Source organism: Melanerpes formicivorus, unplaced genomic scaffold (genome assembly GCF_026170545.1).
Source record: "Melanerpes formicivorus ecotype bairdi unplaced genomic scaffold, bMelFor1.0.p_v2 SCAF_27, whole genome shotgun sequence".
NCBI lineage: Eukaryota > Metazoa > Chordata > Aves > Piciformes > Picidae > Melanerpes > Melanerpes formicivorus.
In genome coordinates, this window is record NW_027142379.1 from 8,896,903 (window position 1) to 8,902,849 (window position 5,947).

A 5,947-nucleotide genomic window follows, 5' to 3' on the forward strand; every position below is an offset into this window, starting at 1 on the left:
TCTCAAGCTGTGCCAGGGGAGGTTTAGGCTATAGGTTAGGAAGAAGTTCTACACAAAGAGAGTGATTGCCCATTGGAATGTGCTGCCCAGGGAGGTGGTGGAGTCACCATCACCGGAGGTGTTCAGGAGGGGACTTGATAGGGTGCTTGGTTGCATGGTTTAGTTGATTAGGTGAGTTGGATTGGTTGATGGGTTGGATGCGATGATCTTGAAGGTCTCTTCCAGTCTGGTCTGGTCTGGTCTGGTCTGGTCTGGTCTGGTCTATTCTATTCTATTCTATTCTATTCTATTCTATTCTATTCTATTCTATTCTATTCTATTCTCTCTTTTCACATTCAGTGTTGAGCTGATCTGGTAGACAAGCCTCAAAAGTGGTCCAGTAGGGTTGTCTGTAGAATTTGTGAAGTCTTTAATTCAAAATACAACTTCAAACACTAAGCATCTATGATAAACATGTTGGTGATACAGACAACTTCCAAGAACAGAACCTCTGAACTACACTTTGGAAGGGAAGGATTGGCATTTCAAAAGCTTGGAAAAGTACAGCTCTTGAACCTTGAGCCATTGGAAGAATGCATCTATTAGCTACTTCAAAGACACTTTACTTTGTAGAATCAGCAAAGAGTTTCCTGTTCTACATATAAGCCACAGCAGTGTTATTCCAATCAGAAAAGAGCGTAGGAATTGGCTCAATACTTGCTGGGCAAAAAGCCTACTACAAGCACAAGTGTTATTGCTTTCTTAAAGTAACATCTCCAGGGATACTTGCAAATAAATGTCCTGATTAATCTGTTGCCAATTCTGTAAAATCTGAAAGACTCCTGCTCGTTTGGGGCGTGTCCTTTAGGCCAAACCCTGCTCAGGCATAAATGGAAGGCAAAGGTAAAATGTTCACCTGAAGAGTATTACATCCTTTCTCATCTCCCTCATCATAAATCAAGGAAAGAGTTATCTTGCTCCTGCTTTGAGACCTCTGTACCCAGTGGTAGTTACAGATATGTCAAAAAGTAAATATGCTTGAGAGAAAAGGAGCTTCTGGAAAAGCAGTCAGCTGTATCCCGATGTGTGTCAGTTCCCTTATAAACCTCGTGGGTATGCCAGTTTCATGCACTAATTACCTGCAATGGATATATGTTTCTCTGAGGTTCCAGCCTCCTTCACTATCACTCTCTCCACAGATTCTTCATCAAACTAAGTGAAGGAAAACACAAATAATTGTATCTGCTCTTACAGGTTTTTTATCTCATCATAAGGGTCCATGGAGGAACAAGAGCTCCCCTATGAACCAGCGAGCAGCTGTAAGAAGGATAGGATGCTGAGTGGGCACTGCCAACAAAATCAATTGGCTTGAGGGATAGACAATATCAGGAAGTCAAAAGGAATATAAAGTGTCTGGACTTAAATACAGCCTGATCAACAGGGAAACTCTCCAGGTATTTCCTTTAGAGAAAATGCTTGCTTATAACATTAGCCTGGGCTTATTATTTTACACACACAGGAAGTCTAAAGAGCTACATTTCTGATAAGGAAAAATCTACCTTTTCTATCCTTACCTATTGAAACTCTGATTCCCTTTCAATTTAGATAGGCTAGGTAGAGAGGGAGGAAACTACATGGAGTTTCACAGATGGGCTTTCAGGATGGTTATATAGATCTTCAAGGAGAAAGCTTCTCAGATGGCTCTTGTTAAGAGGCAGAATGTTTGTGTCAAACAGCATTATGGTACTGAAGAGTTCCCAAGGTGCAGAGCAAGTCCTTGAAAGCCTTCAGCCCATTTAACTCATTAGAAAAATAATTCCTACTGCTGGGAAAGAGATAGACTGTTACTTTTCCCAGTGCTGAAAGAAGATAGGATTGCTGCTTTCACAATTCCATGATTGGGTGAAAAATGGCACTGACTACAGCAATTAATCTACTGCCAGTTCCACTTTGTCCAAGAAGATGGAATACATCATCTCAGGCATCTTCATTTACCTGAGCAGGTTTTTGGAGTATGTTTTTAATAGTGCCCAAACATCAAGAGGTGAAATAGCTGACTCAGGCATTAGGTAACAATTTCCAACGGGTGAACAAAGCCTACAAAATCCAAATAGCTCAATGCGATACTGGGACAGATCCAGACCCAGCATTATCATTCTGAAAGCACAAGATTTGCTTCATCCAGCATCAGAGTCACAACTTCTTTCTTCTCAGAAGATATTTGGTCTTTGAAGGCAGAGCTAGACTCAAGCAGCTCAGCATTTCCAGATACCATACACCAGGGGAACAGCTGCCAGTTTACACCAGTTAATAAAAAAGGACACTGCTCCATCCCTCATATATTATGGCTTGCAAGTGATTATTTGGAAAGGTCCCTTAATTCTACCTTTTAGAGTACAATTGATTCTACACAGCAATTAAGAGAGGTTAAGAAGTCCTATGCAAGCATCCAACTGTTTTGTAAGATTCTGAAGTACACACTCACCTTTGAACTTATTTCACATGCAGAAATATCATGTTTAACTCCCAGCTCAGGATATTTTGATAAACCACAGAGTTCTTTCCTCTGGTATCATTCATGCAGAGAAAAAAGCAATCATTATCTCATAACCTCTGTGGAAGGGCAATGTTGCTCAAGGGAAGGCCAGCTCTGACACCACTTACTGTCAGCTAGACATGGGGCAATGTGAAATTTGCTCTCTGACACTCTCAAAGCATGTACCCTCTGCACATGATCCTCAGATGGCAAGGTCTCAAGATGAACTCAAGACCCTGAGATTTTCTGTCCAGTGCTGTGGTTTGAGTAAGCTTATTCTTTCAAGAGGATTCACTTGGTATTAGTATTAACTTTGTGATTAGTCCTTAGATAATTTTCCTTTTCAGTACGCTGAGTTTGTGGATTAGTCTGATTCTTTATTGCTACTGTTGCTGCTGTGGACAGAACTGTTTAATTAAGCCTCCATCTCAAAGGTTCAGAGAATATCACAACAAACAAATAACTCAGTAACAGTAAATCCATATATTACTGGGAGTACATGATACACACTGGGTTTATGTCACAACATAAACCAGTGTGAAACTAGCAACCATTAAATTCCAGGACATTCTAGACTTTCCAACATACATTATCACCAGGGAAACTATTAAATGCAGGATTAATTTATATGTACAATTGTCTCAGTCTGTGTATTCTAGTCAGTGTAAGTTACATCTGACAGCTATGAATTTACTGGCAGAGGACTAGAGGAATGCAGTCCCATTCTCTGCTTTCCACCACTAGGCACTATATAAGCCTGGTTATGAAACATGGTCAGGGAGTTCAAGATGAGAAAATGGTCTTATGAAACCAAAGTTCATAAGGTGTTGACTAATTCATTTCATGAAATTTATGGGTTACTCTCCTCCCTTCTTGTTAAAATTCAGGACTCTTGAAAACCACTCCCCATCCATAAAATTCAAATACCACCTCTTACATTCAAGTATAGAAGAGGTTTGCAAATTCAGCACAACATATATTTATTAATCAATAATCCATATGGAAGCTGTAAATTCTCTTACAGGCTTCTGGACAACACTACAAGACATTTTGTAAAAGCCTTCAGCTACGTGAACTTTTCACCCTTCATTCCCCTAACTTTTAAAGGAGTATATATCAATTTGAACACAACATGTTTTCCATGTTAATTCTCCTATATAGCCTTTGAATGGTCTGTACTGGAGCTTCTTATTCACTTCATTTCACAGCATACAGTGATTCCTTTCTACTATCACAATACAAGTTCAGAGGAAGTGAATACAAACTTACTGTCATGACTGCTGAGAAATTAAGGAGCCAGAGCTTTAATTAATTTTACACAACTCATGCTGAATTGCAAGTACTCATTATGATTGATCTTTAAAATAAAGCCACCTTAAATATAGATGGAAACCTTGATTAGCAGAACTGTGCTCTACTGCCCACAGACCATAACTGTTCTATGAGTTTTCTTGGTCTTTGATGGAGAAAGTCTCAAATCATCCTACAAACATGCTTTCCTGTGAGGAATGGAATAATCATCATAACACTTTGATGAAAGGAGTCCTGAATCTGGTACTTGTGCCACTCCACTTCTAGGTAAGACGTTCCCTTCATCTTTCTCTAATAATGTTGGGTTTTTTTTTTTTCCTTTGGGTGGGGGTGTGGAGGGTTTGGGGTGGGGGTGTGGAGGAATTCAGCAATCCTATTTATTTGGTTTAGTTACACTCCTCCTGTGATTTATTACATCTGGCCAGTCTCTCCACCACGGAAATCCATCCTTCAAATGCTTAAGGAAGGAGAGGACTATAATAACAAAAAAGTGCCTGTCAAACCACTGCCATTTATTTTGGTTTGTGGCTAAACAGAAAGTCATACACAGAGAGGGTGAAGAGTCTTCCTATTATTCATTATCAAGTGTATGGCTATAAAAAACCCAATGCCTTCAACAGCTCAGAGCCAGGGAAGTAGGTTTTAGAGGTTAAAAGTGTTAAGTATCATTTAAAAGTAAATGCTTCTAAACCAAAAATTTATAGAATAATTGCAATAGTTCCATCTATCATAAACTACCAGCACAGACTAATATGAAGAAGCTTTCATCCCAGTGAAAATTTCATCCCATTTCATCACCACAACCAGTGAAGTCACTTAGAAACCGACGTAACAATGCAATTTGGTTTAGCGTAATTTCTCAACTGATGATTTAGTTCTGTTTCATTTAATGCTGACACATCTGAAACTCAGAAACAAAGAATTTTCACCTGGATACTGCTCAGACATGGCTACAGGTAGAGGGTTTTATATGAACTCAACAGAAACTTATATCAGACTTAGCTGAACATAGCCAGTTTAACATGCACACAGCTCTAGAGGTTTTATACAGCTATGGCTACTCTGTGCCCAGAGGTTCTGGGAATTCTGGATTGACATATTTGACTCCTGAGAAATTACACCACACTCTAAATAGAAGTCCTAGTCTCAGAAAAATAAATTCAAGAGAAAACTCCATATGGGAAATGAAGAGACAGGTTTTACATGTAAGAATAGACTATCAGAAAATGTTATCCTGGAGGGAAGCATTCTGCATTTCATACAGAACACTGGAGACTCTGGGAAACAAAGTGGAGTAAAAGGACCCAAAGACAAAGATAGCACTGAGATTACAAACTGTCAATACTCAGCAGCTTCACTGTGGAAAGACAGTAGTTGCTAAAATTAATAACTTTCTCTGTTGACAGGTGACTTCCTGAAGAACACTTTAGCATCTCATAAGGACAGCTTTCTTTTCCAATATCCTGTTTCCTCTTTCAGGCTCCTTCTCCCTCTTATTCTGCTAAACCATGAGGAGGGTGGGGATGTGGGAATAAAACAGTTGAGAGAATATACTAGCTGTATGTAGTCTTGCCTTTCTTTTTTACCCTTAGAGATTATTTATATAGTAGAAAGTTTCTCTTTGTTCCAGTAATGGCAGCACTGCAACAAAAGTATACAATGGTTCTGCTTTGTCAGTGTAATGTATTCCCATTCTAAAAGGCTGTCTGCTTACAGCTCTCCACAAAGTCTTTACTAATGCTATCCATCTCACACAGACCATTAAAACCTCAATTGTCAAAGCATGGAAGACCTTCAAAGGTATCGTTTGTTCTTAACTAAAAATACAGCTTAGCTTTTTGTGTGGTTCTGTTTCTACTGGTCAAATCTTTCTGTCCTTACAATGTAAAAAAAGATGTGACAAATTTACTTGTAAAATCCTGATGCCCTTAGTAAGCTTTCATTCAAACTACTCAAGAAAGACACCTATGAAAACATGTGTGAGAAAGAATCTGAAACAAGAACTAAATAAAACAGAGAAATCACTGCACAGAAATTCCTACTTCATTAAAAACTCTTCTAACTTTGCCTCTACCTATTGTCACTTAGAAACCAAAATAAGTGTGGCTTAAAATGAGAGTC

General features: G+C 38.9%; 1 long non-coding RNA gene across 1 annotated transcript; it reads left to right on the forward strand.

Moving 5' to 3' along the window:
• The first annotated feature begins 1,015 nt into the window (after nt 1–1,015).
• LOC137448983 (uncharacterized) lies at nt 1,016–5,606 on the forward strand. Its single transcript, XR_010989279.1, has 3 exons — nt 1,016–1,433; nt 3,943–4,093; nt 5,233–5,606. It is a non-coding gene; the product is annotated as an uncharacterized lncRNA (long non-coding RNA).
• The last annotated feature ends 341 nt before the right edge of the window (nt 5,607–5,947 follow it).